Here is a 13,551-nt window from a genome sequence, read left to right on the forward strand (position 1 = left end):
CCAAAAAATAGCATTTTCTATCATTATGTTTAAATACTTATACTTAATTATTTATGGGTTTTTCAGACATTTCTAATATTGCCTACTTGTTGTGAAAGATTTCTTCATCCTCAACACTCAATACCAAATATCCAGTTTATGTATGCACTATATTAAACCTAAATGAACAACTCTGGGGCATATTATGCATAGAACAATAGTAGAACATGTAGCATAATTTGTTATTTTTCAGACATAACTCTCTGATGAAATGGCTAAAAAGAAATTAAAATGGTGATCTATAGAAAAAGGCAATCCTCTGCAGAGCAATGTTATAAAATAACCAATTTTCAAGCTTCAGAATTACATGTTTTTGAAATATTCTGAAAATATAGATGTCAGTCTTTAGAATTAAGTTGGTGTTGGTTTCCTATCTAATTAAAATCCATTTTCCATTTCAGAGATAAAAGTCCTTTCAGCCATTCTTCACTTATAAGATAGAAGGGATCTTGAAGATGCTTAATTTAAGGCATTCTATATGCTACTTTGATTTCTCTTCAAAGTTTCTCTCTTATTCCTGGAATGCTTTTCTCTTTTCACCTTTCTGTCTTGGAATTCCTGGTTCCCTTTAAGGTCTAGATCAAGTATAACTATCTCCAAGAAGACTTCGCTAATTTTCTCATTCTTCTTTCCCTTAGCTCACCCCAATAATTTTGTTACTATTATGCATATGTTATCTTTATCCATGTATTTGTACATTTGGTCCTTTTCCCTTTTTTCAAAATTTCTTGGGATTCATTTGGCTCTGCTTATTTCAATCTGCATCACTTCATTAGGATCTTTCCATCCTTCTTTGTAGCTATCACATTCGCCATATATTACAGTGCAGTAATATTCCATTATATTTATGTACCACAATTTGGTTAACTACTCCCCACTAAATGGATTGTTCCAAATTTCTTAGTACCACCCAAAGTTTTTCTATAAATATTTTGGTTTATATGGGGACTTTCTTCTTACAATAGTTTCCTTATGGTTTAAGTCCTAAGGGGTATATAATGGAATCTTTGGATCAAAATGTGTGGATATTTTACTCACTTTGTTTTCTTTTTTTCCAAATTTCTTTCCACAATGATTTTATCAATGCACAATTCCCTCAAAAATGTTCTTATGTGACTATCTTTACATTACTTCTCCAGTTACTAACTATTCTCTTCTTAGTCCTTTCCTGAGGTATGCCCATCAACTGAGGAATGGCTGAATAAATTGTAGTATGTGATTATGATGGAATATTATTGTTCTGTGGGAAATGATGAGCAGGATGCTTTTACAAAAACCTATAAAGTCCTCCATGAACTCAAGCGAAGTGAATTGTGTACAAAGTAATAGCAATGTGGGATGGTCAGCTATTCATGATTTTGCTATTCTCAGCAATATAATGATCCACTAATACTCTGAAGGAATTATGATGAAAATCCTATCCATATCCAGAGAAAGAACTGATTGTGTCTAAATACAGACTGAAGCATACTCCCCCCTCTCTTTTTTTACTTGATTTTTCTTGAGGATTTTTTGGGGGAGATCTATGTTTTCTTTCACAACATCAGTTCTGTGGGAACATCAGTTTTGCACATCACATATACTTCCTTACTGGGGCCTGGAGGTGGGGATAACATAGAGAGAATCTGCAACTCAAAGTTTTCAAAAACAAAGGTAAAAATGTTTTAAATTTAACTGGGAGAAAATAAAAATACATTCATAACCTAAAAATGAAAAATGTAAACATTTTGAAAAAAGAAACAAGCAGAGCCAAGTTTTAAAAATTACTCAATTCCTACAATAATGTAACATAAAAAGTCCATACACAAAAAGTTTAAGAATTAATATTGCAATATTAAATTCAAGCATAGCTTCAAAAGAAGAGGTGAGAAGATAGTCCCAAAGTGCCCCTTTGCACAGGTGAGAGGTCCGCCAATGTCACACATTGCATTTATTTTCAGACTTTTTCAATGTATTATTGATAAGATACTTATTTTTGATATTTTTCTTTTTTGTCCTTAAAATATTTTTGCTATACAGAATGGTTCTCTGGGAGGGAGAGGGAAAGACAATGGAGGAAGTATGGTGACACAGAAAACAAAGGACATCAATAAAAAATTTTAACAAAACACCAACTGTGACTAATAATATAATTTATATTCACCAATGAGAAGGATGTTCTATAATTTCTGATGAGCTATCAAACAAGAATGGCAAGATATCTGAATATTAATATCTCATAAATTATGTTCACTGGGTCTCAGTTTTCTCATGTTTCCACCAGAGAATAATTACATCTACCTCTCCTAAATTACAGTATTGCCATGAAGAGATAATATAGGAGAAAGCACTTTGAAAAGGAGGTGTGCTATATAAATGTAAGGTACTTAAGTCAACATTCTTCAGTGATAGGATATTCTTGGGCATAGGTATTTCTTCCACTAATATGTACCATAGACCATACATAATATAGTAAATAGATAAATAAGAACTGCCTGAAATTCAGAGTGATTAAGTCATTTGCCCATTTTCATAAATCTAAGGTTAAAAGTGATGTGAACTCAAATCTTCCCAACTTCAAATACAATGATTTATTAGCTATCCCACTACAATATATACTTTATTTTTATGAAATAATTTTATTCTTAAATTACCAAACACAAAAAGGAACGTTTCCATATATAAATCACACACACACACACACACACACACACACACACACACACACACACACACACACAGAGTAAGTTATGGAATAGGAATTTTGATGTGTGTGTGTATATATATATGTATGTATATATATATATATATATATATATATATACATATCCTTACAATATTTTTGCTTTCAAAACTCTCTTTTTTTTGTCTTTATCTTTCTTTAAACTTCTTGCTTGCTTTAGCAGAGCTTATGATTACATAACAAAGCCCCAGGTCTTTCCCCTGCCTTTGCTCCTGAAATATTTTGTACAACTAATATGGTCAAATTCATGTGACCTTTCTCTTTACAACCCTTCCCAGTTATGATATTGTCACCTAGGAGAGGTTGGTAGGGGAAGATTTGTTGTTGTTCTTGTTTCCTTTTCCCATAATCATTTTTTTCAAAATTGATCATTTTGAAGATTTTTATGAGCTAATATAAAATGAAATAGCAGAACCAAAGATCAGTTTACATAATGGAGAAACCAATGAAAAAGAAAACCAGATGAAAACTTCAGAACTCCTATCAACACATTAGCTAGTCATTACTTCAGAGGAATGAGGAGGTACCATGCCTCTAGCCTCCTGAGAAAGGCCTACAAATGGGTAATGAGAGATGTCTTCAAACAAGGCCAGTACTTGATTTGTTTTTATTGTTCTATATGTAATTAATTATTAGAACGGAGAACTTCCACTTTTTTGAGGGTGTCTTTTGAGGTGAGTTAGTGATAACTGATAAAAATACAAAAAAGAAGAAGAAAAAGAAATTCTCAAGGAGACACAAGCAGGAAAATTTTGTCACTGACTTAATATTTATGATACACTTATTAAAATCAAATGTAATATAGTAACTTTATGGCTTCATATATAAATCCCCATTTATTATTGTCATATATTGAAATGTTTGTCCTTTGATGAATAAGAGGTTTCATTTTATATGTACTTTTGAAAATGAGGTAATGTTCGTAAAGGGCTCTATAAACCCTAAAGTATTATCTAAATATCAGCTATCAGACATGTAGTTTAGAAACTTCTCCAGGAAATGAGGCTTTTGAGGCTACCAAGTTGCATACACCAAATAATAATTGCATATGCCCAATTCCCTTTTGTTCCTATAAGCACATATTCTTGAATTATAAGGTGAGGTTCACTGGGACCAGGAGGTGAACCCATCCTATAGAAGCATATGAAAAACTTCATTCTGAGAGAGAACAGTGGGAGTTAAAACCATCTGTTTTCAGTTAGTGACTTAAAATAAAAGGCTAGAATTTTTCCAGTAGCAATCAATTTCTTTGAAGACCTCATAGCATTCTCTACAAAAAGGGGAACAGAAAATACATTATTTTACATAATCTAGTAACATCATCTAGTCAATGGAAAGAAACAAATATAACTTCAACTTTATATCACTTTAATTCTCTGATAGAACTAGGAACACTGAGGGCATTTAATAAATGCCTTTTGAATGAATGAATATTCAGTATCCCAAAGTCTTTTACTTTTCAAGAAGCAAAAAGCATTAAGCATTTTATTTTATGTAATGGTTGTTCACATCTGTCTGAATTTCCCATCTGGCATCATTATGGTCTATGAGTGAATGTTGATCAGAGAAGAAAAACTGTGGGGAATAATGGCTAGATATTATCATAAATAATGTTTTTTCTACCTCTACTAAGAAAAGAACATGAAAAAAATGAGTTTAATTTATAGCCTAAGAGAATTTACTTTAGATAGAAGTAAGAATTTCTAGAGAGAGAAGAAATTCTTAGGTATTTGAATGGGCTTTGAAGAAGGCTATGAAATCTTCATCATCATCATCATCTTTATTATTGCTAATACAATATATATGAGAGACAGGGGAAATGGCATTTACTCTACATATAGGTAAGACAATCTTAAAAATTTTCAAAAATAGAACATCTCATCTGAGAATGGACAAAGTATGTCCATAGAAGACGTGGGATGGGTTAGAAGTGTTTCTTCTGGTACCTTTCTTACACTATAATTTGAACATAGATTTTCAAAGATCACAGCAATGAACTGTCAAACTATCAAAAAGCAGCAACTCTACTTGCTTGGGGAATACAAAATGTGTGTCTGCAAGTCCATCAAGATGAATAATGGGTATAGGGATGTCATACAACCTTATGAATTTACTTCCTAAAGAAGGTAAATAACAAGCAGATGCTTTACTTCTTACATTACACCCAGATCTGCTTGGCTGATTTCTGGGCTATTAAGCCAGTACATTGTTTATTATCCATACATACATCATACATCGCCCATCTTCCTTTGCTCACAGGGTGCACTGAACTCACCAAAGACTTCATATTTATCTAGTGTTTTAAGGTTTTCAAGATGCTCTATAAAATACTCCTATGAGACACATAATGCCAGTACAATTACCCTCTTCTACAAACGAGGAAACTCTACAAGGCTCAGAGACATTAAATGATGTGTCCACTTGTAGCATAGCATTCACATGTTAGGTGTTAATTAAATGTTGACTTGGCAAAGAAAAGTACTGCAGGCAACTAGGAGAGAGAATGGGGAGAGAGAGACCTAGATATGCTAGTAAATTTTTTGAGAGGAAATATCTATTCAGTAGCCTGAAGTTTGGAAGCTAATTTTGCTAGAGATCCAAATAAGAAATGGTGGTATGCATGGATAGCACACTGAGCAATCAAACTGGGAAGAATTTGTAGAGGAAAAATCTCTATTGTCATCAGAGTAAAAGTTTAGTGCAATCAACAATGAATTGTGCAGAAAAAAAAGGGTTGAGAAAGCTATGGTTGAGAGAAGTTTTTTGTTTCTTCTATAGTACTCAAGGAATTGAGCTTAGAACTGTGAAGATATATGAGTTGGGTTTATATTTTGGAGAACATATGGATATAATTTTGAGTCATTTGTTTGAAAAAACACATTTCACTGACTCTTGTTCAAAAAGGAATGAAAACTAAGTTACTCTCATGAAAATAAGGGCTATTTGGGATCAGGATCTCTTTTATTAGTGCCATTAAAGTCTGTTATTGATCTCCTGTAGGTTCTGAAACAAATGATTCTTGTAACATAAGGGCAAATTTTATTCTAATCAGACCTTGTGTTCAATCAGAGACTAGCCAGCAGCATTTTAAAATGAAATAGCATTTGTAGGCAGCATTTTAGTGCAGCAATTCCAAATGAGGCTAAATTTCTAACTCATCAGCTTCTCTCTGAAACACCCCTCCCCCAACATCTTAAAAATATCCCTAAAACTCATCAGTGGCATAATGTTGACATATTGTTTTTCACAATTACTGAATATACTACAACATATATTTACTAACCTAAGGGAATAAGAAATCTACATTAATCTAAAACATCTGATTAAAGCATTAAAGCCCCAACTTTATAGCATATCATTTCTCAATCATACTATCTACATACTCATTAATATAATTCAATTTCATTATATGAACCCAAATGGAAAATATTAAGTGTGAGATTGCATTATACAGCTTACTGGTCCTATTAATTAAAATATAAATGCTTTGTCTTTCCACGATGTCTTTTATCTGAGACTCCCTAAGAAATCTGCAAAACAGGAATATATTATACTTTGCTACATTTCATCACTCTCATTCCACAACTGAGTAAAGTGATGGTGATGGTCATGGTGATCAAAGAGCATTAGAAAGAATGCTGGACATGATGTTATGCGCAGTCTCTTTTACAGTTAATTACAGACTTCTTGTTCCTGTAGGATCTTATGGTCTAGGATAGTATTTTTACCCAGACTGGGAAAATACTGCCTTTTTTTTCAATCATTTCTGTACCCCATAGGATCATAGATTTGGAACTGGAAAGGGCCTTAGAGGCTACTTGGGCAACCTTTTAATTTTACAGATGAGGAAATTGATGCCCAGGAAGATTAATTGATTTGCCCAGTATTTGAGGAAGGTTGCACCATCCACTATGCCATGCTGTCTCAATTTGTCTAATGCAAAACTCTGCAGATTGTTGTTGCTGTTAAGTCCATTTTTCAGCCAAATTTGACTTCTACGAGGTTTGATGTTTTCTTGGCAAAGATACTGTAATGGTAACCCATATCCTTTGCCAGCTCATATTACAAATGAGGAAACAGGAGCAAATTGGGTTAAATAACTTGCCCAGGTAACTTAACTAGTAAGTGTCTAAAACCAGTTTTGAACTCACAGTAATGAATCATAAATTGAACTAAAATGGGAAACCCTGTGAGTGATACTTTATCTCCTAAATTATTGCCCAGTGCTTAGTCCTAAACTGCAGAGAAGACCTAGCTAGTGATTGGCGTACAAGTCCAATTCATCAAGAGAAAGATGACATAAACATGAGCTCCCTAATGTAGTGAAATAAAACTGAAATTATTTAGATTAGATAAACAACATAGGAAAGTTTTGCATGCTGGGTCTTACTAATGCTGCAGCTCAGACTCCAGGTGATGAGAGTGAAAGCTCCCTGGTAGCATGACTAGTTTTAGGATATAACCTTCTATTCATAATCAATATAATTATTGAAGTCTCCTCTATTAATGAACGGATACTGGTAGTGGGTAGAACAGACCTAAATTGCTGTCAAAGAGAAAATATTATTGACAAATGCTCACAAACTATATTCAAATGGTATCTAAAGGTTACAATAGATCCAGATTAATGTATGATAAGATTAAATTATATCATTTGATTGTTAGCTCCTTGAAGGCAAAAATTGTCTTTTACCTCTTTGTAATGCTAATCATAGTGTCTGGCACATGGTAGATGCTTGATGAATGTTTATTGATTTGAGTGACTATTAATGTAGTATAAAAGCTATGTTAGGGAAGATTTTGATACATTTTTATTATAAAGGAGATTATGGCAGAGTTGGAATTTGAATAAATCATTTAAATGGAAAAAGATAGGGGAAAGCAATGAATTTCATTAATTGCTAAAATAAATCAGGCTATTTAAATTCTTCAACAATTTAAAGATCTGTGAATTCACCATGATGAATCTTCTTTCTACCAAAAAATATCACTATCCCTTTTCTAACTCAAGAGAAATGTTGTGAGTTGTTATGGTTAAAAAAAATTATCACACTGAAGACAACTTGTTGATTAACTCTTCTAAACTAAACCATTTGTCAGACAACAGAATTACAATTCATTATTACTTGACCTCTACTTTAATCCTTACTAACTAGAACTTGACTTTGTAGATATAACTTTTAATAATGGCAAAGTCACTCTATACACAATATGATTTATAATGGCAAGACTTTAGCTGAAGTGATTGAGATAAATTAAATCAAAGAAATAAGTAGAAAGAAAAATGTTCCCATCAATTCAGGGTATTACCTAATAATAGCTAGTTTTTACATAACGATATAAGGCTTACAAAGTATTTTACAAATATTATCCCATTTTATCCTCACAAAAACCCTGCATATGTCCATGTGCACTTATTATTCTCATGTTACAAATAGGGAAAATGAGGCAAACCAAAAGGTCACACAACTAGTATTCGTTAAGTATAGTATCCACACAGACTGTCCATTAAGTCCTCTAGATACGTAGAAGACAAGGACACTTAGAGGTGAGGGTTCTGAAAAAGGGTTGCATTAGTCTAAGTCACTGATGACCAGGATCCAGCAAGGAAGCTGTTTTAAGGAAAGAAAGGAAGGTATAAAAAAACCACTGAAGAAAAAGGAATGTGGTTTCTTCACTAACTCTAGAAAGTAAGTAAGAAAAACAACGAGAGATTATTATAAGATTTCTTGCCTATTTTGATATTGCATTCTCTTATGAGGAAGTTATCAGGCCAAAGAATATATGCAATTCTTTTAAGAGCCCTTTCAGCTACAGCATGGGCTAAGCTATCATGGACACTTTGGAGCAGTCTTATATGCCAAGTGCTACATGGAATGAGTACTTCCCCCTGGATCTATCCAAAATTGAGTAATGAAAAGATTCCCTACTTCCCAGAATAAAAAATGAAACAATTAACCTTAATCCCTGTGCTTATTAAATCCAATATTATTTCACAAAGAAGTTTGCAAAAAAAAGAATCCCTTTTTAAAAAGCACAAACTGTCTGAAGCCATTCTAATAGATCATTTATCCCAAGGATGTTTTTGAAAATTAAGAGGTTGAAAAGAGAAAAAAAAACCAAATAATCAATTTTCGAACTCTCTGAATATTACAAGGAAAAACAGTTTCTTACATACCATTCTTCCATTCCTCTAGTTAAGGATTCTTCTAAAATTATATAAGAGTATAAAATTGTGGCTACCTTTGATCTAAGAGATATGAAGTTGTAATTGAAACCAGGAAAACTTAGATTTGGAACCCAGCTTCCACTTTTGAACCCACTTTCCAGGAGCGAAATCCTCTTAATCTTAAATTCACCTTCTATTTAGCAACATCTAGCAGGAAGGGCTCTTTGGAGTATCAGCTGAGATAACAGATTCAGAATGTTATGTAAATCATCATCATCATCATTGTTGTTGTCGTTGTCATCATTGTTATCATTGCACCAGACTCCTATTATTCATATACCATCTTTGTTTCTTGTTTAAACATTGAAAAAATGGGATGGAAGTAAAAGAAATGCTATTCTCTTTACTCTCTTTTTCTATTACTGCTATTACTGTAATTGATGCCCTGTAAGAAATGTTGGTCTAGAATTGTATAGTGAAGCCAAAATTAGTTTTAAAACTAGAATGACAAATAAGTTAACATTTTGAAAGTTAAGAAAAATGTTATCCTGACTCATGATGAAAATGCTATCCACCTCCAGAGGAAAAAACAATGAAGTCTGAATGTGGATCAAACATATTTTTTAAAAAAGCTTTCTTCATTTTTTTTGTTTTTTTTTCCTTGCAGTCTATGTTTTCTTTCACAAGATGACTAATTTGGAAATATGGTTTGCATGACTGTACATGCATATACTATATCAAATTGCTTGCCTTTTCATTAAAGGGGGAGAGGCAAAAGAAAGGAAGAGAACTTGGAACTCAAAATTTTAAAAAATATTGTTATAATTTTTTACATCTAATTAGAGAAAAATAAAATATTTTAAAAAGAAAAATGTTATCTTGTATAAATCAATTGCCAAAGAAAATTTTCTAATCTGGTTTTAAATACCTCTGATAATGATCATTTCCCATGGAACTCAAGAAAATCTGGAATATATACTTAATATTTCTTATAAGGAAATGAATGTATAAATGACACTATTATTTAAGTTGGTTTAGGGACATATTTACTTTGAATCATGGAGATTCACAGTAATTGAAAAGGTATTAGCAGCACATGAACATTTTCTGCCAACCTATCTAATCCTACTCATTCTGCAAAAATCTGATAAAGCTTCATACATCATTTATAACCTACCATGTTACTCCTCACTATTTTGTACCATCCCCAAAATTAGAGGGAAGGATCAGACTTTATTTGAATTTATTTATATTTATATGAATCCTTTCCTGACATGAATTCTGTAAAATAAGTTGAAGCTCATAGCTACTAGGATCGAAAACATGAAGGAAGTGGAGAAGACATTTGATTCAGTCTCAACCTTTTAGGAAGAGAATGAGATACATAATGGTTTTGTCCAAGATCATATAGGTAGTAGGAGCAATAATCTGAAATATATCCTCTGACTCCAAGTTGAATGGTCTTTTCACTTCATTATATCATTTCTCTGGCATAGTCTAAGCAATTACAGATTAACCTCAGATTGCCATGGAATCAAATCCTGATGTTTTAAGGAACAAAGCAGAGTCATTGCCTAAAGAATCAGGTTTACCCCAAACTATTAAATGATCTTAGGGACTTTTGCAATTAAATAAATTTGCAAAATATTTAATTAAATAAATAAAGGAGAAAAGAAAAAAAGTGATTTTTTAACTGACTTGGACTATAGGTACTTTTTGCTATGAGAAGCTAGGTGGTGCAATAGATAGTGTTACCCCTGGAGTCAGGAGAACCAGGGTTCAAATACAGCCTCAGACATTTACAACTTGTGTTACTTTGGGCAAATTCCTCAACTCTATTTGCTTCAGGTCCTCCTTTGTAAAATGAGTTGGAGAAAGAAATAGCAAACTACTCCAGTATCTTTGCTAAGAAAACCACTAAATGGGTTAATGAAGAGTCAGACGTGACTGAAAAATTATTAAATAATAACTTATTATGTAATTATCCTTTCACAATGTTGTAAAACTACTTAATCCTCCTCAAAACCACATGTAGTATGAGTATTGCCATGGGCCATTTCCATGAAAGTAATAGGAGATAAAGAGATAAGGGGATCTTCCTGTGTGGCTAGTACAATTTCAAAAGAAAATGTTGTACACAATCTTCTGGACACAGAGAAGTGGCCTGTTAACTCTGACTCTGTGTGACTATGCTTTTCCATGTGCAAACTATTGTGAAATGACAATATTTGCAAACAATCTACAGAAACCAATCCAGAAATCAATCAGATAGCCATAAAGTAGCTAACTATTAAATTTTTTTCTGTGCTAACTCGAGGCCAGATCAAACCATTTTGATGTCCAATGGGCAGAGGTTTGATGTGTGCTTGTTAAACACTAATCTCCTGTGGGTTGAATGAAATTGCAACTGAGTGAATCAAAGTCCTCTTCCTCTGGAAATTTCTCAGTGGTTAAAAGGCAAGAAAAGTTTGTCAAATCCTACTTTGGGGAATTTGTTATTCTCCATGGAAATATGCTTTAGGCTGAAACATGCTTATAGACACTCATTCTTTGAGCAATCCTCTTATTCTGTACTCCAATCCAGTTAAGTTTTTTGTTTGTTTGTTTTTTAATAACATAGCCATTTCTACCTACAGTTTGTTCCTTAAAACATCAGGACTTATTACAATGGCAACTTGTTATTGTTTAGAATATGTCAGGGAGATGATGTAGTAGCATAGAAAGACCACTCAACTTGGAGAGAGAACATCTGCTTTCAGATTCTGGCTCTTATGATCTTGGATAAGTCATTTGATTATTATGTCTCATTCTCCTCCTAAAAGGATGTATCTCAAGTTCCTTCATGTTCTCAGTCCTATTTGCCTATGATCATTTCAAGTGATCTTATAGAAGTTATGTCAGGAAAATATAAAAATAAAATCTAATGCTTCCTTCTAGTTTGGGGATGACAAAAGTAGTGAGGAGCAATATTGCAGATTATAAATAATGTGTGATGGGTTCATTAGGAGAGTTTGCTGATTAATGTGATAAGCTTAGAGAGTGGCTGCCTATGGATTGGAGCTTTGTATTCATTTATTGGGCTGAATTTATTAAATGCAATATATTGAACTAAATTGATAGGCTTGGGTTATTGCAGACTGATTGATATTAGGTCAGTTAGCATAGAATGTTGTGGATCAGAGTTGTTACTTGAGCCTAGTTATATAAAAGGAAATCTTTCACAAAGACTTAACTTTTTTACCTCTTTTCCTTTTGTTGACATAGCAATGAATAAAGGTCAGAGACCAGAGACCTGGGACTGAACTTTCATTCTTGGAAAATATATTGGTTTGGAATAATCAAGATATCATGCCTTTCAAGCCCAAAGATGGCAATAGCTAGGGTAATTTTATAGCAGCAATAGATCCTAGGCTCTGAGTTTTTGGAGCCTGAGAAAATGGGCCAAAATCTGGAAAGTTAGAGGTAGAGGCACATGACAATTTTGTATGATACTCTCAGCCATATGGCCCCAAGAGCAGGGAATCACCCAGCCAAGTAATGTACATTTCTGAAACCTAGTCTACCAGAGAGAAAAAGAGGAATCCTGGGAACATTAGACTCTTAGAGGAAGAGAAAAGGACTCTACTTCTCTCCTGCATAAGAGAAAAAGGATTAAGCCACCAAATGAGGGAGCAAAAGACATGGTCTTTGTCTTTTACTCTTTTAAAATTTTTTATTAAAGCTTTTTATTTTCAAAACATAAGCATGGATATTTTCAAAACATATATTCATGGATTTATTTTTGCAAAATTTTGTGTTTTATTTTCTTCCCTTCCCCCATCCTTTCCCCTAGATGCTAAGTAATCCAATGTATGTTAAACATGGTAAAATATATGCTAAATCTAATATATGTATACATATCTATATAATTATCTTGCTGCACACACACACACAAAATCAAAAAAGGAAAAAATGAGAAAGAAAATAAAATGTAAGCAAACCACAACAAAAAGAGTGAAAATGCTATGTTGTAATATACCATCAGTTCCCACAGTCCTCTCTCTGAATGTAGATGGCTTTCCTCATCACAAGATCATTGAAACTGGCCTGAATCACTTCAGTGTTGAAAAGAGCAACATGCGTCAGAATTAATCATCGAATAATCTTGTTGTTGCCATGTGCAATGATCTCCAGGTTCTGCTCATTTCACTTAGCATCAGTTCCTGTCTCTCCAGGGCTCTCGGAAATCATCCTGCTGGGTATTTCTTACAGAACAATTAAGATTCCATAACATTCTTATACCAAACTTATTCAGCCATTCTCCAACTGTTGGACATCCACTCAGTTTTCAGGTCTTTGTCACTATAAAAAGTTGCCTTTCCTCTTAAGACAAGTCATTTGGATAGTGCAACTTTGAGGGGAAGGTGGTTACCTCTCTAGCAATCCCAAATATCTTTTCCTTCCAGGGTGATAATACTGTAGGGTTAGAAGTATGTTTGCATCTCTGGAAGGAAATTGAGCTTCAGCAGATACCAAGGGGTTGCCTCTCAAGAAATTTCATTTTTCTTCACAAGAAGTTTTAAATACATAATGGCATCATGAATTTGAAGAATCAAATAGATTCTTTTGGAGGATGGAGGGA

General features: G+C 33.2%; 1 protein-coding gene across 1 annotated transcript in view; it reads right to left on the minus strand.

Moving 5' to 3' along the window:
* The window catches only part of LHFPL3 (LHFPL tetraspan subfamily member 3), a 715,308-nt gene that overhangs the window by 549,807 nt on the left and 151,950 nt on the right, over positions 1–13,551 (minus strand).

The sequence above is a fragment of the Sminthopsis crassicaudata genome, chromosome 5 (assembly GCF_048593235.1).
Source record: "Sminthopsis crassicaudata isolate SCR6 chromosome 5, ASM4859323v1, whole genome shotgun sequence".
NCBI lineage: Eukaryota > Metazoa > Chordata > Mammalia > Dasyuromorphia > Dasyuridae > Sminthopsis > Sminthopsis crassicaudata.